Genomic DNA, 23586 nt, shown 5'->3' with positions numbered 1-23586 from the left:
GTTGCTACTTCCTGAATGCCATCTCCTATGTTGCAGGACTGTTAAAAATCCTGTGGGGTTTTTTTTGATTATTTTTTGTTTGGTTGGTTGATTGGTTGGTTTGGGTTGGTTTTTTTGTTTGTTTGCTTGTTTGTTTATTTTTTTTTTTTTTCCTTTTGGCTGATAGTTTATTTAGAGTTTGATTTGGTTTGGAGTTTGTTTGTCTAGGAGCTTTGTGTGGGTTTTTTTTCTTTGGTTGGTGGGGGCTTTTTGGGTTTTTTGCAGGTTGAGAAAGTAGTAGTGATCAGTCCTAGTGTCTTGCAAAAATAGTGATGCTGATTGCTATTCCTCTGATAATCCACTCTCACCTCGCATGTAAAAATGCAGCTTTAGAATTATATTACAGTGGCAAATCACAAGAAAAAATAAAGTACAACACCTAGCTGACACTCTAGGAAAGCTGGATATGAGAAAGTAAATAGGGATGATTTATTTCCAAACAATAATAGTACAACCATATTCAAAAATGAAATTTAATACTCTGGTTCCTATATGGTAGATGCAGTGTGAGAACAGATACGTATACTTAGGCAAAATATCAAAATAAACTGAGAAAAACTATCAACACAGACAAAGAACTCAAACCTGTAAATAAACACTGGGGTCTCAAAGAGCTTTTCAATTAGAAGAAAATGTGGTGTTATCAATTTCGGGTATTTTTTCTGGTGGAACTGAGACTCAAGAAAAATTCTATTTGTTCAAACAGGCTTGCCTTCCCCATCTGCCTTTTAATTACCATCCTAATTGAAATTTATTAATTTAATTACTTTTCCCACTTGTCCATCCATCAGTGCTGGCAAAGACAGTCTTCATATTCTCTTTCTGGGTGCTGTTACTGCTCTTTCATTTAGCTCCTCCTAAATGCACTTCTGTGTGCATTGAGTCAAAGCCTTTATATCCAGACTATTTGAAGCCACACTTTTTAATTTTTGGCTTCATTTTATCCTGCATTTATCCATTAAGACATATTATTTCTCAGACTCAACCAGAGAGTTTTCTCTCTATGTCTACAGAAGACCCTAGTTACTATATATGTCATTTTCAATAATGTCCTTATATTTATCTTCCTGAAATACTGTTAAATAATTTGCCTTTGCCTAGAGCTTAGTTTCTCCCAAATGATTTATGGGTTTCTCTGAGGTTCCTGTATTCCAGCAGTATTTAAGACATAAGAAAATATGCTCTGGAAAAAGTGGACATGGACTTTGAGGCACAGGAATTCTTTTTATACAGAATATAAAAAGAGGAGGCCTATTTGTGCATTTAAACTTTTATTAGCCTCTGAAAAGTTACTAAAGATGCTATTAAAGGTATACAGTCCTGTCTATATGCATAATTGCTAGCTACCAAAAAGTCACACTTTTTGGACTGATTTTTTTTTTCCTGCAAGGGGCTGAAACTCTGATCTTTAGCAAGACATCCAGTTTTCCATTCCAATGATTCCTTGCCTTGCCTCTTGCCTCTTGACTTTTCCCTTCCCTTTCCCTTTCCCTTTCCCCTTCCCCTTCCCCTTCCCCTTCCCCTTCCCTTTTTTCCCTTTCCCTTTCCCCTTCCCTTTCCCCTTTTTTTCTTTTCCTTTCTCTCAAATAAGTTATCAGTCCCTGTGCTTGCTTTAAAGGCTTACACTGTACTTACATGAGATGAGCATATTTCCATTTATGGTGACAGTGCAGTTGTCTTTATGTGTTCAAAAAATAAATTTTCTTTCATTCATAAATACATTTATTTCATTCGCCATTTAGAGCACTTCAGCAGTGCTTTAGCAGTGCTAAAAATGCTTCTTTCTGAGTGGTTTGCTTATGTTATTAGCTCACTAACCATTATTTATCCAAAAAACACTCTAATCAAAGAAATAACTATTATGGATGCCAAGGAGTAAATAGCCAGGGATTCAGTGCTTCACAGTTAGACTGAGACCCTCAGTTCTAAACATATTCTGCCTTCAGATGATCATGATTTACATAAACACTCTCTGAGAAATATTTATTTCTGGAAATGCAGTCTTATGAACACCCAGAAAAAACCTTAGCATCCTTTATATATTGGATATTGGAAATAGACAAAAATTGTCATATGTATTCTAAAGGGAAGTCATCCTACTTTTTGCATTGTACAATATTATTGATTCAGTAATGTTGCCTCAGGAATACTCTTTACCACAGTATGTATCATGTCTAATACTTGACTCCAATACTTGTTGTCATTCCATTCTTCAGTAAGATATTAAATAAAATGAATTGCCCTTGGCACAATGACAATGAAGATAAATGTCAAAACTGCTTCATCCAAAACTAAATGAAAAGTATCTAAGCATGCAAGATCAGTGTGTGCAATCTTTGTGGCATTTAATAATGTACTATCTAAAAATTTCAAACATCAGAATTGTAATTTTTTGCAACTTTTCTCCAACACAAAATATGTCCCTATAAATATAGATCTATATCTAAAAGAATTAAACATAATTGTAACAAAAACTTGCATTATGATGCCTTGTTTGAGCAAAAAAAATAGCTTATTTTGGAAAATTATACTAAAAAATAGATGAATGCCAAAAAGACATGAGGTTTGATTAACACTGAAACAAAAATAACAGACAAGATTTTAAGTGGATAAATCTGGTTGCACACATTCTTGTAATCCAAAAACTTCAAAGTATCTTGGTATCCAAAACTTCAAAGTATTCTTGGTATCCAAAACTTCTCAACAAAAATAAAACACTTTCAAAATACTTGTACCATCAAATTAGAAGAGCTTTCAGACACCAGAATAATTAATATTGTAAAAAAAAAAAATCATAATATTTAGATCCCTAATGGGTAAAATTTAAAACCTGATCATAATAATAATAATAGCCAAAAAACCCACATGACATCCCCCTGGTAAACTGATTGTTTCTATGAAGATGCAGCAGTACACGAAAACCCAGCAGGAAGAACAGCAGGGGATGACTGTAATCTTTATCCTTCCTTATCTGTGTAGTGAGTACACTTTTATCAGATACATGAGTCCAGCGGGGAGAAGAACACAATGTATTACCTCTACAGTTCAAGCATTTGAAAATCCCTGTGTTCTTCATATTTTTGCCTGCAGCCCTAATCCTTCTGTTCTTAGAGATGTCATTAAATTGCATTTCCTGTTTCAATGAAAACTAAAATATCATCCCTCAAGGATTACACTCATGCCCATTTCCAATTATTGGGGGTCAGAAAAAATTTAAAAGACGTACTTTAGCTTAGAAAGGTTCATGTTTAAATTATATATTCTGAGTAAATACATCTGTCCATGTCTCTGCTTTGTCATTAGGATCCCTCCAAAAGAAAAATATACTGGTTGCTAGAGTAGGTTATAAAAAGAAGACCTGCTAAATATTAATGCAGGCAAGTAGAGATGGTAACCTAGTAATACTTGTTTGAATCAAAAAATTATGAAAAGCTAAGAAATTGTTATCTTCTATTTATCTAGGTAAACCTTTCATTCTAGTATCAGTGTGGTTTCTGATTATGGCAAATGTAACAAGGCCAAAAAATTCGTTTTTCCTATATGTGTTACAAGACTCTTAGTAAAATTCAGTATACCTGTTACCTTTAAAATTTATGCTCCATCCATGAATATTGGCCTAAATTGCTAATTTTTTTTAAACATGACCATGTTTGGTCAAAACTTATCTCAGTGATCTAGAATAATGAAGGATTCATCTTAAGTAGCTTTAGTTAAAGTAAGTGGCTAATCTAAATCAGCTTCCCATCTGCTCATGCTTCATGCTAGCAGAACGATGTATATCCACAAGATAACTCTATTTCTCACATAATAGATCTCAAACAATGAGAAAGAAATATTATTTTTTCTCAGCTCTTTGTCCACCTACACTTTACTGAGATCCTCACAGGAAAAAAAAATCCAATTTTTTTTAATTCAGGACCTATATTACAAGTACCCAAATACACACTAATGACTCAATCTGCTTGGATTGTTGACTAGGAAAAACAGTAGTGGGAAGGAGAGAAGGTCTCATTTTAATGTATGTGAATCCTTTAGCATTACACTGTCAACACAAATTAAAAAATAAAGTGAGAATAAATCATCTTTATACCTGTGGCAGGGCATACATATTTTCATCCTGTTAAGTATCCAGATTAAGTGGAAGTCAAGTCCCAAGCAATTTAACTTTTTCTGCCCTTTGTATTGATTTTGTCCACACAAATAGACATCTATTTTTATACGCATATTGGTTAAGCACAAATTAATTAAAAGCAAATTCAGATAATATATTAAAAGAATTTCTATGCTTGCCTGAATGACAGAGTATTTTAGTCTCAAAGCTTCATTCAGCAAAACAGGTAATATTCAATGTTTGCAAATTTTAGAGTTTTTTAAACCTTTCTGCAGTAACTTGATCAAAAATTTATACACCTCAAAACTCAATACAACCAAGTATTTCCTGCTGAGTTATCCAGCTGTTTCAGGGGGCCTCTTTGACATTATTCATATGCATCATAATGAGCAGAACACAGCTCTCTGAAAACCTGACAGTACATCTCAAGTGTAACTTTCACGTGTATTCTTGGGATCTCACTCACCTTTTTTCCAGTGTTCCTTGCTCCCAGTGAATTACTAAGGTAGTAATATCCACATTCCCAGCTTCATATCCCAGTTGATAACTTCTTTCCCATTTATAGAAATGTTACCTAGGTCATGCTCCTGCCTGTCTATTTGAAAACCAGGCATAAATCCTTCCTGTCAGGTTACTGTGTGCATCAAGACCTCTAAGGATGAAGACTGTGGGACATATGGAAGTCGCTTCTTGTCCTCTTCAGTTCCACAGCACTGCTGCTTCCAGTAGACTGAACTGATTGCCATCACAAGGCTGCTCCACAAGCCTGAGAAGAGAAGGGAGGTGGTGCAGAGGAAGCAGAAAATTCCTGACTGAGGAAAGATCTGGTGTAAAACTAAGGAGGTGGCTGTGGAGACCCTCCAGGTCTAGGTCCAAGAGGATTCAACATGATGATTTGATGGAGATCTGTTACAGCTTGCCTGACTAAGATGACATCTCTGAAGCTGTCTACAGACAACCAAGAGGAATCTCTTGATCAGAGCCCTTGGTCCCTTTTAGGGATTTTGACCATATGGACATCTACTGAACAAGTAATACAAACCTTGAGCAATCTTCTGAACAAGTAATACAAACCTTGAGCATCATGGAAGGGTCTTCAGAGTGCTGCATTTGAATTTCTAATGTAAACTTAGGGCCCAGCCAGGGAAATACTCTGAGCAGCTGCTCAGTGAGGAAAAAAACACTTGTGAGTGTTAGTTTGGGTTGCAGTGATCAGGAGAAGGTGAGATCAAGATTTGGAGAAAGGCAAAGAACAGCCTTCTGGACAGAAGATTTTGTCTTCAGGACAGCAGATTTTTACTTATTTAGAATATTGCTGATTAATACCCTTGGAGCCTCATACAAGGAGCATCCAGAATAATTAGCTGACTTTTAAAGAAAAATTATTTGGAGCTCAGAACAAAAAGACCCTTTCATGCAGGTAGACCAGAAATTTCTGTCAAAGGCCTGAACCGTTACACAGAAAACTTACATGCTAGAAATCACATAGAAAGTGAAAACAAGGACAGAAATCAAAGAAAGACTATAAAAGTATTGCTCATTCTGTTAAGGACAAAAAGGCCAAAACCTGATTAGAGCTAAAACTAGTTCGGGACAAAAATGTAATATGAAAAGTTCTCACAAGTGTGCTAATATTAGAAGGAAATTCACAGAAAATACAAACTGCTGAATGGGAGAACCAATTGACTGATAGATTATATGGAAAAGGTTGAACTATTTAATGGCATTTTCACCTCCGTCAAAGCCTACTTTTTAAATTCTGCACATACCTGTCTTATTTTGGAAGCAGGCTTACAAGAGACCAAGAAGCTTGGAGCAACTTAAAAATGTTGAACTTAAGTACAGGATGCCGGATCAAATTGACCTCAAGGTATCAGAGGTGCTGACTGCAGAGAGCATATGGCTACTATCGTCTATTAAAAATCATGGTAATCAAGAAAGGGCCTCAAAACTGAAAAAAGACAAATATTATGTTCACATTAAGATAGAAGGGAGATCAAGGGAACATTAAAAAAAGCAGCCGTACCTTTAACATCAGAAAGTTCACAAATAGCATTCATTTGGAATTAATTTCTGAGCACACATGGAAAACTAGGCTATCAGGAACACACAGAGATTTACCAGTGGCAAATCATGCTCTACCAGTCTTAATGACTGCCATGATGCAACATGGGATCAGGGATCTGGATTATGACATAGAATACAAATATGACAATTTTCTGCATCACACTAGAAAAAAAACAAAAAGTGACTGACGTAACAAATGACAAAAAATTAATGTCAGCAGGATCTAAGGAAATTTATGGATTTTATCTAGGGAAGACTCATTACACTTGGGAGGCAGGAGGGCCAAGCTCTGCACCTGGGCTAGAGTAGATGTGGGTGGTGGAGGGTGACTGGATGAGCTGCAAGCACCCAGGCTGAAAGGACTTGAGGGTGAGAGTTGACCAGAAGACAACAATCTGCTCTTGCCCTGAGCTGGATCAACTGTGCAGAACCTGCAGCAGAGGCGGCAGGGGATCTAAAGAACATGACTGGCATGGGGAGGTTGAGTGAGATGAGCTGCTTCTAGTCTGGCAAAGTTAAAGCTAAGGGCCATATTTGAAGAAGCAGAGATAAACGCCTTGCAGCAGGAGAAAACAATATAAAAGGGATTATAGAAGGGACAGTGGCTAGATCGGGTTGTATGTATGGAAAAATGTTTTCATGATGAAAACAGGATCCATAGAAAGTGTGGCTGCACCATCAGAGAAGGTTATGGAGTCAAAGCTTTGGCTGATCAGCTCCAAAGCAAAACCAGAACACTTTTTAACCAGAAAAATGTCCTAACCAGACTTTTTAGCATTGCTTATCTTCATCTGCCTTAGCTGCAAAAGTCTGAAAGCTTGAAGAAAAGATAATGGTATATATTTTACCCTTTATTAATTCATATTCCACAGGCATCAGTCCCTGGGGCCTAATGTTCAGTGTGTCCTCTCCTTTTTCATGTCACAATTTAGATCTTTTAGCTATGTTTTATAATGCACTTTCAGTTCATTTGTGGCAGCATCTTTCCAAAAACAAATTTGAATTTGCTTACCTTTTTGGTTTTATTTTTGAAAATATCTCCCTTTTGATACTCAACATTTTATCATTGTTTGTTTACTGCATCCTTTATACAATAAAAAATGAAGAAATTTTAAATTCTATTTAAAGACTTGTTTAAGTGTGAGATAGGATCCTCTATAATGTCAGAAAAGTAATAATTTTGCAAAGTTAAAAAAGATAGTTATATAGTGATTTCATTCAGTTAAATTCATTCCACTCAAAACAACACATGGGTAAGAAAAGTATTTCCATCTGGCTAGTTATGGCTTTGTTCTCAAAAAGAACAAAGCCATAACTAGCCAGATGGAAATACTTCTCATCCATTTTCAAGATATTCTAAATTAACTTACTTAGAAATCTCTGTTTAAACAAACTATAGTAAAGATGGTGTCCTTAGCTAGCTTTTGCACACAAATACCATGCATTTACTTTAACAAAAGATAAAATCAGTACACATAACTGAACTAAAATAAGCCTGTTAACCATGCTGCGGTATCTCCTGCTCAGCAAAAAGAATAGGGGAATATGATCAACAGACATGAATTCCCAGCAGATTTAGTTTTATAATGTCACAGTGACAACTGTGGCTTGAAAACAGAGGAATGAGCTAATCAGAAGCCTCTTTTAGCAATATAAAAGCAGAGAGCATTATAGAGAAGCTGGAGAAAAAAAAGCTAGCATTTGTTCATTTGTTCTAACAATAGATAGATGAAAAACAATTTTTAAACCAAATGTACTGTCCTATTTCATCAGTAGTACCACAACTGTAAGAGTGATAGTCACAACAGTAATAAATATTTTGCTCACTGAATTACTATAATTAGAAATTTATGCACTTTTGTAGATACAATAACTTAAAACATTTTTCTCTAGGAAAAAGATCTTATTGTACAATTATTTTTCCACAACATATTTATTGCTGTTGGAAAAGCTGTTTAAATGGAAACAAATAATAGTTGACTAAATCAAATAAATTTCATTGCATTCCACTTTACATATAGATTTTGTTTCATTTATAATCTTAGATGGTCTAGCAATTTAATTTTCAAAAGTTTTAAATCCTACTGACTGAGTCTTCTAGTAATATATTTTAGGTATTAATTTCTCTAACAAAACAAAGGCTCAAAGTCTCCACTATAAATAATGGGTCTGTCATATGCCCAAATACTGTCAGTTCGGTGGGAATGTGTGAAAACTCCCCAGTTATTCAAATATAGGTAATTCAAAGGGAGTTTGTCTGTTCAATGTGAGGCTCAGATTCTCAAAATCTCAGCTTCTCAATCTGATTATCCATATGGTTTCCATTCGCAACTTACAGTGCAACTATATTTATTGGTAAAAGATATTTATTTCAGTGACAAAATTAAGGAAATAATTAGACATGTATGCTTATTTTAAAAAAATATGTAATCAACACTAATCAAAAGACTGCAGGTTGTTTTTTTTTTTAATTTGGGATTGTTTCACTTCCTGAAACATTAATCTCTTGCTTGACATTAGTCTTCTTAATAACTACACATGTCTATTTAAATCTCAGTAGATAAACCTCAATATACCACATTACTGAACAGGTGAATTTTTAATAATGATATAACCTCCAGAACATCATCCCTGTCTTAATTTTTTGTCTAATGCTTTCCATATGAAAGCTCTTGGCTGGTTTTGCTAATTTGTTTGTGCTTCTGTAAAGTACATAGTACACACTGCAAAAGTAGAAATTTCTGCCCCTTGGTTTCAGTTTATGTAAATGGAATATGTGAGCCACAAAAGTAGCTGACATTGATCTAGAACACACATGTAGAAAATCATCTTCATTATACTCACCCTGAAACCAATGTGTCTTCACTAGAAGCAAAATCAGGATCACTTCATTTAGCAAATCTCAATTACTATATTTCCTTTTCTTCTCACAGTCCCTAGTTCCCATAAACTTTTAGCATATGCAATATGTTTTGAGTGAAAAAGTTCTACAGCTTCCCTCACATTGCTTAAATAAACCCTTTTGTGTTATTTTTGAGCTTCCCAGTGGCTGGATTTGTTTGATGGCCCCTGCTACTGCACACTCATGCCATTCATGAACTTGCCACTCCTGTTCCACACCTCTGTTGAGCAGAAGAATTATCTGCTGTCACTTCACAGACAGAATCTAATTGTACCATTTCATTTTTCCACCTTTTCATTCATTCTCTGAATGAATGAACTGCTTTTTCAGTTTGATCACATTGTTTGTTTGTTTGTTTTTCAGTCAAGGAACTCAGCATAGTATTTTAAAAGTTAAATATCATATTAGGCTATTGCATATCTGTTGAGTGATACAATGATGTATGCAATGTTCACTTATTTTCCCTGCTGCTTTCCTAATAAATGTTAACTGCATTCTTGCATTTTTTCTGACCTCCTATGCACAAGACCAACATTTTCACAGAAACATTTAACTGCTAAATTAAAGCTAAGTGAAATATGTAAAATATAAAATTGTTTTTCTATCAGTTTACATTTATCTTCATTGAATTTAATTTTTAATTTTAATAAATTAAAATTAATTTAGTCAGTTATTCAGAGCCACTCCAAGTGAACACCTTTAATAACTTTGCATGATCACCAAATTTGCCATGTAATTATACACTACTTTTCCAGCATATTCACATGTTCAAATATATTTTGAGACACATGAATCACAGAATATGTCCCTTGAAACTTTACTCTTGGCCTCTGTCGCCTGTGAAAACTGACACAAAAATCACTATTTTCTCCAATATTTTACGTATTTTTATGAATGCAGGAACTTTCCTCTTAGCCAGCTGCAGTTTCCTTTGTGCTTTCTCTTAGCCCTCTGTGCAATTTCCTGTGGTGTTGGGTAATATTGACACCTTAAGATATGTTCTAGCTCTTTTTAGAAAGATATTATTAAATTTTGAACCCTTTTACCCCATACTGATCTAATGGACTATACTCCTTCAATCTAAAGCTCCCAACATAGTTGCAACCTCACATCTCAAAAGCTATCAAAATAACTTTAAACAAAGAATTTCACCCCACAGGTACCATTTGGCTACTTCATCCCTGAGTATCTTTAAAAATCTTGGCTGTATGTCCCTTCATTTTGTTTTGTACCACTTCAAACTGGCAAACCATGACTTCATATGAGCTCCTTCATAAAAAAAATTAATGTGTGAGAATCTATAAAAGTCCTTCCATAGCACAAGCAGAATTAAAGTGTTCTGACCATTTTGTTCCTATAGCTTCTTCAAAGTGCTTCTGTTTTCCTTGATTATCTTTCAGCATTATAGATGGTCTCCCAGTCTTCCCTCTGCTCTGTTCCAGAAACAGAATTTCTTGATTCTTGTTTCTTTCAACTATTTCAGTTGAGAAATCTCTTAACTATCTTGGAATTGATTAATTGATTTGATTAATGTTGCTCTGGGTTTGTTGTTTGGGTGTTTTTTTTTGTTTTTGTTGTGTTTTTTTTTTCATTTGTATTTAGTCTTACATTTAGTCCTTACACTTTCTTAAAAATCTTCAGCTATCTGGAGGATATCTTGCCCTCAGTAGCCTCTGATACCCTGCTGATTAGCTTGTCATTTCCCTCTCACCCTTTCTCAAGCCTTTCTAGCTAAGCAGAATGTATTTACTCTCTGCCTTCAAGAATACCTTAAATAGTCTCTGTGCCATCTGCCATGACTTTACCCTCTTAGTATTCCTTCCAGATTCTCCTGAACAGGAGTCCTTGTTTATAATTGTCTTTTCTGAAGTTCAGCCCAACTGTGGGGAGATTTCACAGCTTCCTTGCAGATCTGCGAAGATATTGAATCTAGAGAAAGAAGTATTTTGAAGAACATCCACTTTGCATTTGTTTCCTCTCTCATGGCATCTTCAAGTGCAGTCCATGAAAATCATTGATTTAGTCTCAGCAGTCCTCTAAGATTCCTTCTAAGATCCAGTCTCAGTAACAGTCTCCTCCCTAGCAGGAAGCTCCAGGGCAGAGTGGTGGCTGTCCTTCCTCTGCCCCTCCTCAAACAATGGCTTACCACTATCTCGTGGTCAGCTTTTATTGACAACATCACTGCTAATGAGCTATGTACCCAGCACATCACTGATCAGAGGGGTAAAAAAAACCCTGTCCCCTGGGAATATTCACAACATGTGACACTTGGGGCAGCTCTGGCAGGAGAGGGACACCTTTATACTACCCTGGTGATCACCAGGTTTTTTGTAATCTTTGTCTTTCACTCTGCAAAAGAGCTATTTTAACATATCCCAATTTTTCTCATGAATGATGGTGATGCTTATCTTTTAAAAAATTCAAGTGCTGAAATTCTGTCTTGTAGACAAGTCAAGAACTGTCAGCATTTTGTTTTGCACACCTTATCCTTTCAAGCCTATTGGCTGCTCCAGGTGGCTTTTCAGATGCCAGCTAATGAAACAATGCACTATTTTTCTAGAACAATATCTGTAGGCATTTCTTATATGCATGACACATAGACCTACAAAAGGACCCATCAGTTGCTGTAAAGTCATCTGAGTTGAAAAAGTTCTGCTGGTTTTGTCAGTATGCTTGGATGAACATAATGGAAATACCACAATTCTTTTGCTGTTCAATAAGATAATCTAAATATCTCTGGTTTTAAACTATGAAAAAGCATTTCAGTGATAATTATTTGCCAACAATTTCTGAAATTGTGTGTTGAAATGCTATCTCATGGGAATATCTGCACAATATACAGACATCGTCTAAATTTATATCCAATATTGAATACTTATCTAATGATTTAATTTAAATCTATGAAAATCAAGCAATCTGAATTTCTCCCAATGACACTGCTAGTAAAATAAGACATGATATATGACACTGTATGAGTGTGCACGCACACTGAAATTTACTTTCCAGCATGAAGTCCCAGTTAAGCAGAGGTACAAATAACATGTTAATAGCATGTGATTAATGAGACCTGTGGTTTGCAGTGTTATCTTCCAATTACATTTGTCACTTAAATTAGGCCTACATGTTGGTATATGTTCATCATTTTTGCATCACACAAATTATATAAAACCACTCCTGGGACAAAGTAATTGTTTTTCATATCTCATGTATTTTTCTGAAGAAAACTGTGCATTATTTTAGGTGGGTTTTGTGCAATAAAAATTTTACACACAAGCTGATCTAGAACTCAGCATAGCAGAAAAGTATTTGCAAGTAGTAACAAATTATTCCACTGGATTTTTATTGGGCTATTTTCAAATACAGATGAATGCATTTTGTTCACAAAAATAAGAGTTTTTTCAAATGTTACTATTAGGCAATGATGGAAGTGTTCAAATTATCATTCTGAAATTTTCTTATTGTTTCAATAAAGTCGTCCCCTTCTTAAACAACTGAATACTTGTCTCAAAGAAGAAGATCTTCAATTTTAAAATATTGATTATCTGAAAAGGGAGGAAAATCAAGCCCATGCCAGTTATGTGTCCAAATAACGTACTCTAATGACACAGAAATGACATCACAGTAAGAACACTATAAGCCAAAAGCTGAATTGTGTGTGAACAAAACACAGCCATCATTCTTTAACAAATACAAAGGTTTCACTTATTCATTGCACCAAAGGAAATTGACCACTAACTTTCATAAAAAGAGTCAAATCATAAGATCATCGCAATTTTTGCCAAATGAGGGAGCCTAACATAAACTTACTTAATTTTCCGATTTCCTGACAAACTTCAAAAGCTGTTTATGGCTTCAGAGTCACAAGCAAAGACAGAGGTCAGGTCTTTCACCAAAAAATACAGCAACATGAGCATCTTTTGCAGTAACAGGACTTGTGGCACTTACTTCAGCAGCACTGGCATTTCATTCATGAGCAGGTAAGGGTGCCATGCGTGCACACACACACACAAACATACACGCATAACACTTGTTAGCACATTAGAGCAGAGCAACACATTTTTAAGATATCTGCCCTTCACAAAGTTGACCCACAGATTATTTTAGCTTAATTTTTGTTGTTGAAAGGTATTTTTTCTGTCAGTGAGCACTAAAATGCTTCCATAAAGCAATGAACGGAAAGAAAAGCTATTCAGCTTTAAAAATCAGACACATATAACTGGACTTAAGACGAATTATTTAAGTGAACTGGGAACCAAATGCATTACTTTTCTCTTTGAATTACACATAGGCTAATGGACTAAGAAAAAAAAGGAAAAAAATTTATTCAAAACAGCTCTATCATTGAAATGTTCAATAACTCCACAACAAAACACTGCATTAGCTGGATAACAATGACTGTTCTTAACTGAAAACTGTAGATTGTTCTAAGAAACAACCTTTTATTCTGTAGCTTTTCAAATTATGAGCAAATAGTATCAAATTCATGGTCTTGTCAGTATGCCAAAACAAACAAAACACCAAACAAAAGACCTTAGCACACACACATCCCAGAAAAACCCAACCCCCCAAATGACTAAACCAGTTTTTCAGTAAAATGAGACAGCTGGCAAAAGGTCTCTATAATTTGGGAAACCACCATTATTTGACTACATTCATTTCATTCTTAAACATCCAAATTTTCACTTACTAAAACTCATTGATAATAAAAACCCTATCTCATTATATATTTAATTTCTTCCTGTGGATATTAAAATAAACTATGTTCTGAAATTAAGAGTTAAAATACCTCCTTTTGTTTTCCATACATATTTGCCTATATAAATATACTTCATCATTTTACAAATTACAGTATTTATATTAAAGCTTTCATTCAGCAAATCATTACAGCTTAACAAGAACAAACAATCCCTGTGTTTTGGTTCTGTCTTTAAATCACTTTTGGAGATAATGAAAACCAGCCAGAATGAATGACTGCAAATAATACAAACAACACATTTATTTAGAAAAATAAACTGAAAATGTTGCTTGTCTGTTAGATTTCTCCATGAAGTATAGACAAATGGCTAGAAAAATTTTGTGTCAAGTACATATTACAAATGACTTCTTTAGCAGTAACTGGGACTAAATGTCAATGTTCAACAAGAAACATTTTTTGATGTATAATTCAATAGATTAAATTTCTCAGCTGCTAATATGATAAAAAAAATGGATGCTATTAAAAAAGATTATATCCCCTTTTTAAATACACCTTATCATGTTGCTTCTTCTTCATATATATACATATGTATATATGTATGTATATGCATGAATTTATTTCATCCTAAGAAAGGACTGTAATCCTTTCTGTGAAGAGATCCCCATAGTGAAAGAGAGCATAAATGTCTTTCTTCAGTTCTAACTTTTTAATTCCATTTGGAGCCCTGGCAAAGTATAGCTTCTTGTGGTCAAAAATCTCCTGGGGCCATCTGTGCAAATGGTGGCACACATCATTACCCTGAATGGAAGTGACAGTGCAAATAATAGAAGTGCATCGAGATGCAATCTCTAAGAGCAGAACTTCCTCAAAGTTGGGTGGAGGACAGGAGACAGCATTCTTTTAAGTGACTTAACTTCACTTATGCCCTGTTCCTGTATGGCTTTGAATATATACAAGGGATGACAGAGGTCTTCTTCCCCACAGAAAGTAACATTCCTCTGTTACAATAAATGTATCCATTTTCTGAAATTACTTAGTGCTTCCTTTTTCCTTTTGGCTACATATTGAAATATTTGTTGATGCTGGCTGTACCCATTAAAAACTCCTTGTTTGGTACTCTGGTTGCTCAGCACGGAACTCAGGTGTCAGGCTTGGAGACAGCAGTTTCTGCAATGGGGCAAAACATTGAGTTCTCTTATCCTGCTTTCCCACTGAATGGAATTTAAGGCTGCGGCTTTTGCCAGGACTCAGCTTGTAGCTGTCAGATCTGAGAAAGATGACTCAATGCAGATTACACTAGTGCTCAGTTGTGCTCTGACTTCAAGGGTTCTTCCATTCTCCACTAAGGGTCAGGTTTCCTGGTAACTTCTCAGATCTGGCCTGCAAGAAGTCACAATGATGAATCTGATACGCAACTTAATTGACGTGCCTCCAAATATAGACACTCCTTCAAGCCTGAAGGTGCTGTTAAAAAGAAAAGAAGGGCAAAGTTATAAAAAAATGTTACTTTAAATAGACAAGTTAATAAACAAAATACAATTTTGAATTATCACTTTAGTTTTCATGTAAGCAGGAGTCAAAAAAATAATGGTATTTTGAAACCATCTTTTATAGTTGCACTTTATGATGTATACAAGCCTTTTTTTTTTCTGGGGTTAATGGGTTTAACTTCAATGGTGCCTTTAAAATCACATTATTACATCCCCTGTGAAATCTGGACTAATACTTGTTCGTAAATTAAACAGTAAGTGAACTCAGCAGAAGGTCCCCATCTGACAAGTAAGTTGTCTAGTCACTAAAATATTATATATAATTCTGATTTGGGTTTTTCATATTCATTTTTGTGAAACTGTTTTAACTTTTTTAAAACACTAATAATGCTGCAATCTAATACTGAGGTTCCCTGACTGACTGAGTTTTCCTACCTTTATTTATTAGGGAAGATAAAGAAGCAGTATCTAAAAAAGAGACCTTAGAATACTTACTCTTGTTGGTAGAATACATACTCTAGTTGGTAGCTAGGACACTAATTTGGGTTAAAGGATTAAATTCACAGTTCCTGAGGAAAAGAAAAACAACTTCCTCATGCACTTACGGTGACTTACACCTGAAGGTACATACTTCAATGAGGAGGAAGATCACTTCTTTGCCATAGGCTTTGTGAATCTAGCCCCTCATTCACATTTCCTCACGTTTCTTACTCAAACCATTTAAATTGATAAAGATTGTCATGGGGTAGGACACAATTTCACTGTCAGACAAAAAAAAATAGGAATCTGAATTCGGTGTAATATAAATTATGTTAGTTTTTCCCCCCAGCACTAAATGTAAAGATAAAATATTTAGTAAAACTTATTTAACACTCAGAATTGTTACAGTAGCCCAGTGTAACCCAATAGCCTAGCAAACATGGTAGATTTGTGATACCACTTGCTTAGCAGGAAGTTGTTTTCCTAGTCAAGTGTTCAGGGTTTGACTCTCATTGTTAATGAAAAAGAAGAGTGTTCTAAAGATCAGTTAGCAGCTTACTTTTAAACTGAAGTTAGTCTTCATATCACTAAAAACACACAACACATTCCCAGCTGTCACAGTTTAAGGCTTCAGTTACATTTGGGCTAATGATTCCTGTATGTTATTGCCTCATTACAATCACCAAAAAAGATAGTATTATCCTTAAATGCAACTTAATTCTCAGGAACAAGATGAATATGGTACAACTATCATACATTTAAAATAATGATGATGATAATAATACTCACAAAAGACATAATGCAAATAGTATTTGTTGTCAGAAAACAGTTGTTTCTCAAACTTAGATTCTGATACAGTAAAATACAATGCTGAGCACTGTAGACATGAAGAGCAGTATGATTTTTTTTTTCCTCTGAGTAGACAATATCATGCTGTCATAGTTTAATCCCAGTCAGTAACACGCAGTTGCTCAATCACTGCCTACCACACAGTGGGCTGTGGAGAACTGAGGAAAAAAATTGATAAACCCCCAAAAAATAAAAATACTGTAATAAAAATGATCAAAAAACAACTGTCACAAAAGTGAGACTACAAAAAAAACAAAACAAAACAGAACAAAAAAACCCCAAGAAAGAAAAGTGATAGACAATTCCATATGGCTCACCACCTGCTGACTGATGTCCAGCCTGTCGTCAAGCTGTCTGAGAAGCTCCCACCCAACTCCCCCAGTTTACTGGACATGAGTTTGTGGTATGGAATATCCCTTTAGGCAGTTTGGGCCACCTCTCCTGGTTTTGCTCCCTCATGGCTTCTTATCCACTTCCTCACTGGCAAAGCAGAGGAAGCTGAAAAATCCTTGATTTAGGGTACACACGACCCTAGCAACAACAGAAACACCAGTGTGTTAATCATCATTATTCCTATTCTAAATCCAAAGCACTACTAAGAAGAAAATTAACTCTATCCCAACCAAACCCAGGATGACTGCTTACAAAACCAGGAAGTGATTTATCAAGTATACTTGAATTTCTCCATAATTTCTGTCATTGAGTTGTCAACCCACACAATTCAATTCATTCCAAGTCCTACAACCATGTGACATCCATCCTTATTTCATCAACATTCTACCAAGGAAGAAAAGTCTGCCTTTTTTTCTTTATACTAACTGTGCTAAAGAGTAAAACTATGAAAATATTTTGCACCTTTCCACATTCATAAAGGATATGTTCAAACTAAAAATTATGGTTAAACTTGCTCAGCAGAAAATTCATTAGGTAGCAATGCCTGCATCAAAAAATCAGCTGTTCCTCTTGCTACCCTCCCCAAAAATCTATATTTGCAAACCATTATTGTACACTTGAAGAAGTGAGCAGCAAGAAAACTGAAAAAAAAAAGCTGCCTACTCATTACAGACTCCTATCCTCACCTGTCTAGTTTTTGATCCTATAGTCTGTACTGTTATTGATAGCAAGGCTGTACATTCAGATCTGTATATTTAATTCATCATTTCAAAATAATTTTGTTACAGCATACCTTGTCAATAAACTCGTAATAAAACCCTGGCCCTAATAAAGTCATTATTAGGGAGTTAGGGCTCAGACAATTTACAGGAAACCATTTTGTTCACCCACATCCCTTGTCCTTTTCAGTACTTAGGCAGCATCACCATGTCATTCTCTTCCTTCTACAGCCTCATAATTCAGTCCCAAAAGCTGGAGAATCAAATAAACCAATGTTGCTCTTCTTCCCATTATGCAAAACCAGATAATCACTCTTCCATATTAAAAAATAAATTTTACTTTGTTGCACATATTACCTGAAAGCTATCTACGTCCTTCTGCTTTGTTCAGTTTGTCAGAGTCTTCTTAAAAAACGGAGAGTGAGCCTAGTCCCATCTACAAGGACATTCTCATTCTCATCAAGGCCATGACCATATTGACTCTGGACAAGTTGCTGTGCAGAACCCGGTGGATGGAAAATGTTAAGGGACAAGGCTACTAAAGGAAGTCTCCTTTCAGCTTCAGACCCACGAATTGGCTAACTCATTCTCAGATACAGAGAAACCACTGCATTTACTGGTCTTTAAATAAAAAACAACGAATCCAGTGACATGATTGGAAGACACCAAGAAAATTATAGAGAAGACATCATCAACTTTGAAGTGATATGTGCAGTGAGGATGCCAATGATCACGGATAGGAATACTCTCAGTGATGAGCCTCATGCTCTTTATCCAGAAAAAAGGAGAAAACAACTAGGAAATGTACTTCTTATTCAATTGAGAAAGGGAGATTTACTTGATTTTTGCTAAGCCATGTAATTTCCGCATCATTTTAAGTCTGGTAGAAGCACCTGAACGACTAGCCAAAAAAAAGCTTCATTATTTGGGTTATTTTAGCCCAGACAGTATAATTTGGACACATGTTATAATCTGTCTTAGGAACACTGCAAGTCAGAGCACATGCCCAGCAGTTAGTTGAACTCACATATTTAGGAGTACAACAAGAGTTCTTACTTTTTGAAAAAAAAAAAATTACAAAAAAATCACATAGTAATAAATCTTCCTAAATATAGTGCAGATATCTTCTAGATATTGTTTAAACACTTATGGCATCTGTTAAGTCATCATAGTGGTTTTGGTTGGCCAATTTGAGATTTCCTGGCCTATGCACTTAATGTGGTGGGTCTAGTACTGGCTAAACAGCACTGCATCCTCTAGAATATACTTAGTCATTTCCTGCTGTGATATAGGATTAGGAGGGATACTAAGCAGGCTCAAAACTTCAAAAGGGTATAAAGAACTAAAAAAATAATTACAGAACTAAAAAAATAATAAGAATCAGACTAAAACCTTCAGAACATATCTCCCCCTACAAGCATTTCTTTCCCACTACCAATGTACAGAAACAATTCAGTCAGTTTATCACCTCTAGAACACTCTTTTTCAATTCACTAAGGGAGAGGAGTCCCTCCTGTCATTTCATGGAGACTTCTCCACAAGAACACAGTTCACTCGTGGCTTTTAAATTCCACGAATAGCAGCCGCCCAGGAATCTGCAATCATGAAGTCCCTCCCATCTTTTCACAACCTTCCAACAGCTGCATTTGTGGGCCATGTCAACTTATGGTGTTACTATTTTAAGGATGAGCTGTTCAAGAGCAAAGTCTATCTAAGACCATCTTCATCTTCTTCTTTCCCTGGCGGCAAAGGGTCTTCATCACTCTTCTCACTCTCTGTTCAAACTCCTCATGAGATCACAGCTACTTCAACATCTGCTTGCTTTAGCATAAATGCCTTTGCTACAATTTGAACACTTCATCCCCCATACTTTTCAATGAGTTTCAGGGAAGAAGAGTCTGATGTTTTAATTATATTCTTCTCCATAGCTTTAAAAGAAGAACTAAAGGCATCTCCTCCTTCTCCTTCCCATCTGGAATTTGACTTCTACACTGATCCCAGTGTCTCATGCTGCCTTCTACATGTCTTTACCCTCTTTCACTTAAGAAAGGATCAATGCTTTGCAAGTTTCATCTGTGCAGTGAAAGAGTTAAATCTCGCCCAGGCCTGTGGGTCATGGGATTCCTGCTGGGCTGTGGCCGGAGCGCTTACAGTGAGGTATTTCAGCCCACATGGGGGCTGTGTCAGGATCGCTCAAAGACCACGGTGGTCAAAGTCCACGGCTGGTCTTTGGTGTTTGCTGCGTTCAATTCCAGCTGCAGTGCCACCTCTGGCTTCAGCCACCGGATCTCGTGAAGTGGCTGCGCTAGAGAAGGGGACCTGGTGAAAGGATGTAATCAGCCATGGCCGGCTCTGCCTGGGCCTGGGCCCACGGCCTGCCCTGTGTCTGCCCGGCAGCCTCTGGGGCCGGCTCTGCCTGGGCCTGGGCCCACGGCCTCCTATGTCTGCCCAGCGGCCTCTGGGGCTGGCCCAGCTGGGACAGAGCCCACAGCCTCCTCTGGCCGCCCAGCAGCCTCTGGGGCCGGCTCTGCCTGGGCCTGGGCCTACAGCCTCCCCTGTGTCTGCCCGGCAGCCTCTGGGGCCGGCCCAGCTGGGCCTGAGCCCACGGCCTGCCCTGTGTCTGCCCGGCAGCCGCTGGGGCCGGCTCTGCCTGGGACAGAGCCCACGGCCTGCCCTGTGTCTGCTCCGCAGCCTCTGGGGCCCAGCCCAGCTGGGACAGAGCCCGCTGGGCTCCCTGGAAAGGGCTCAGCCCCATGGCGCAGCCCACCTGGCCCCGCAGGCCAGCCTTGCTCCCTGTTCCCAGGCCAGGAGGAAAAGAGAGCATTCCTGGGGTTTGTTAATTTAAAAATGCAAATCTCAAAGAGGCAGATCTAGTTTTTAATTGGCTATTAACATGCCTGTTCTCAAAGCTAGCCAGCAATTGGGTTTGCTAGGCACGGAGGAAGCTCTCAGCAGCTCTTCTCAGAAAAAATCACTTTCGTGGGTGGCTCCAACGCAAAACCACCACAGTTGTTGTCTAATTTACTTATTTATCCTGAAAGATACGGAAATATTTCAATTCAGACACAGACTGTTTTATTTATTCTATCTTAAGTTTTTTAGTCTTTTAGGTAAGCTTAATTACTGTGCTAATTACCTCATTTGAAGAATTACTAAAAGCAAAGGGAATGCTTCTCTAAAATTTTGGGGATTTTTGCTAGTTTCTACTGTCCAAGAAATCCTCATCATGATACCTGTTGAGACATCTTTTTCTGTAAAAACTAAAACATCTAAATCTAAACAACACAGGATGCTAACAAAGCCACCACCAAACTTTTGTTGTAATTATTCCTACTTTTTTTATCAGAAGCTTCTGAAAACATATTTATATGTGATTGTCCATCCTACTGTTTCAATCCATTAATAATTTATTTGTCAATGAGCAAATAAGAAATCCCAGTTGCTTATTGGAAGTTTATCTTTCCAAGCTTAGGAAGAGATTGAAAATGGCATGAAAAATGAAAATATTTACACATTACAAATGAAATGTACACATTTCCCTTTTCTTCTTTACACACTACAATTAATTTATGCATTGACAGAGTGTATTAGCTTCTACAATGGTATTCTTGTGATCTCACTAGCCTCTCCTAGCAACACTTCCTTAATGAGATTATAAAGTTCTTTGTCATGCCAGTTTTGCTATCTCCAGAGCTTTCCCAATACAAAGTTATCTAAATATAATCCTGAATAGAAAACCGTAAATTATGTCAGAATGCATATGATGAGAGTATTTACTAAATATTCTCTAAATACTCAGTTATCCAACTGAGCTCCAACTGTTCAAGAAGTGTATTAGTAGATATTTACTATCTTTGTCTGTTTGCACAACGAAATGAAGACCACCAGAGCATTGACTCTGAGAGCTACTGTAAATTTTTATAGTGAGAAGCATGCAATCAATGCCCGAGGCAATGTGCTTATCAATATATGAAACTCACAAAATCTCTTGCTTGTTACTGATGTACTACTGGCCAAATTTATGTAGTGCTTGTCCCAGTCAAGTACCAAAGAGTTTAGATTTGAGGGAAGTAATATTGTAGGACCTGCACCATGCCTTTTCTTTGTTTTTTGGTGGGTTTTGCTTTGTTTTGTTTTTGGGGTATTTTTTGTTGATTCCATAGTTTCCAATATAGCTGATATCTAAGCAGCCAAAGTTACAAGGTGACAGGTCTCAGGTATCTTGACATCACAATGTCAAGATACCTGAGTAACTTACAATACGGGTTGCTATGATAAATGTAAAAAATTACAAAACTCCAACTAAAAAAAAAGGTTAAAAGGGAAAAGAATGGCACTGGAAAAAGTCCTAATGATGTGTCCTGGGAAAACCTGGCAGTCTCGTTCACTGGTCAGAAGCATGTCACCTTTTAAAAGAAGAATACATACATTTTAAGTAGAGTAGTATGTACAGGATGCACAGAAAGTATATCTAAATTAGATTTTTAGAATTCCTCAGACATACTTTCGGCAGTGACAGTACATTTCTGTTTACCATTTCAAATTTTAGTAACATTTTGATCAAGTAATTCTTCTTTACATGACTTTATTTTCATTTGCCTTTTTGGTTCATTAGGTGTTAGAAAACTGTTTTGGCGGTATCATAATGTATATTTTAAGGTAGATTTGGTTATGCCAAGTGTGAACACAGTCCTGGGAAGCTTATTTATTTTCTCATGATTTTTTGGATATGTCATGATACATCTTTCATGAGAAAAGTACTCACAAATATTTCTGGGAGGGTGGTTTTGATTCATTTTGTCTCTCAAATACATGTTTACCAGCTCTCAGAAAATTATTTTTTCAAAAAATTATCTTGTACTTAACTACTATGCATAAAAAAGCAAGAAATTATCAAGATGAAACCAGCCTTTTCTTTGTACTAGGGTAAAAAATTTGAGCTATGCATTTCTTTTCAAATTAAGAAGCTATAGCTTGTCCGATTATTTATTGGCAGACAGGCTTCTGATGTAGATTTGCTTAAAAAATAAGTCCAATTACACATAAATGCTTTCTTATCAATTGTTGTAATAGAATATATATGTTGATATGTAAATATAAACATTTATATATATATTTATGCATTATTCACGTCTTACATATGTGTATACATGTAATGTACATATAGACATATGAATTGGCTTTTTTTTCAACTCCTTTGGGCTAGATGGTGGACAAATCTTGGACAACACCCAGAAGACTGCAGCCACTACGACTGTAGTTGGCAAGGTCACATCCACAAGCTCAAGTGGCCACTAGAGTTGTGCCAACAGCAGCAGCCCATGTGAGAATTACATTTTATACAGAGGCACTCAAACTTCAGCTTAGTTCCATCCCTAGGAGATACATCCTAATGATACTATGGAAATTACTGAACTGACAAATACTTTAATGCCTGGGGTGGTTCTTCAGCCGGAGATATCAATTGTTTAGCTATAAGTTCATTTAAATAGAAAAGTAATTGAGCATTGCTTCATGAGGGATTATGAAATAATTTATACCATGTGCTCAGTAGACAATAATCAAACCATAAAGCCAGTCTTGCATATGAAGCACTTCACTCTGTAAAAGAAAATCTGGCTGCATTTCAGATTTTTTTTTTTGAGATCCAAGCAATAATTTTAATCAACATGTTACAAGCTAACATTTTATTTCACTCTGTCCTTTTCAGGCTCTACAGATTCTGTTTATTTTCAGAAGTGAAGAATCTGAAATATTCAGCCTACAAGCCAAAACACTAAAAAAGAATTTTGATGCTTGTTGAGGTTTGGCTACACTTGTGAAACAAACAAACCCTACAC

The 23586-nt window shown here is 36.3% G+C and overlaps 1 protein-coding gene across 1 annotated transcript in view; it reads right to left on the bottom strand.

The window, feature by feature from the left end:
* Window positions 1-13919: 13919 nt before the first annotated feature.
* PRR16 (proline rich 16) overlaps window positions 13920-23586 on the bottom strand; it is a gene marked incomplete at its 5' end in the record, with an annotated part of 139779 nt that continues 130112 nt past the window's right edge. Inside the window, one exon of the mRNA XM_084224988.1 lies at window positions 13920-15279. The remainder of the gene's footprint in view (window positions 15280-23586) is intronic.

This window comes from Fringilla coelebs (genome assembly GCF_963513975.1).
Source record: "Fringilla coelebs genome assembly, chromosome: Z".
Classification (NCBI taxonomy): Eukaryota; Metazoa; Chordata; class Aves; order Passeriformes; family Fringillidae; genus Fringilla; species Fringilla coelebs.
This window is presented reverse-complemented; position numbering and strand designations above follow the sequence as displayed.